The sequence below is a fragment of the Sinocyclocheilus anshuiensis genome, unplaced genomic scaffold, assembly GCF_001515605.1.
Source record: "Sinocyclocheilus anshuiensis isolate Anshui unplaced genomic scaffold, SAMN03320099.WGS_v1.1 scaffold9757, whole genome shotgun sequence".
Taxonomy (NCBI): domain Eukaryota; kingdom Metazoa; phylum Chordata; class Actinopteri; order Cypriniformes; family Cyprinidae; genus Sinocyclocheilus; species Sinocyclocheilus anshuiensis.
Genome location: NW_015553245.1, coordinates 738 through 1146, shown reverse-complemented (window position 1 = coordinate 1146; position 409 = coordinate 738).

Sequence of the window (409 nt, the reverse complement as noted above, 5' to 3'; positions counted from 1 at the left end):
CATAACACCAGCAGAATGCTCTGAACCATGAGCCATCCACACCTCGTTGCCCCATTGATTTTTCCAAAAAGTAGTGTCATTAGAAACTGAGTGAGACTCCTGGAAAAAACTAAAGTCAGTTTTGAAAGATTTAGCATACAAAAACAACGCTTTACGCTTTACATTATCACATAACCCCCTAGCATTGAGAGAAACAATTGAAATAGACATTCAACAAAAACAAAAAACAGAGCAAAAGATAATAGAACAAAAATACTAGTAGTAAAACCCTTACGGGATAAAAGAATCCAATCTCCAATCTTCGGCATTAACTCAGTCAAACAAATTAAACAGTTTGCCATGTTTAAGGTGGATGAATTTCAGATCCATCAACAAAGGCACGACCTCCTACGAAGTGAGCCCTCTTTCC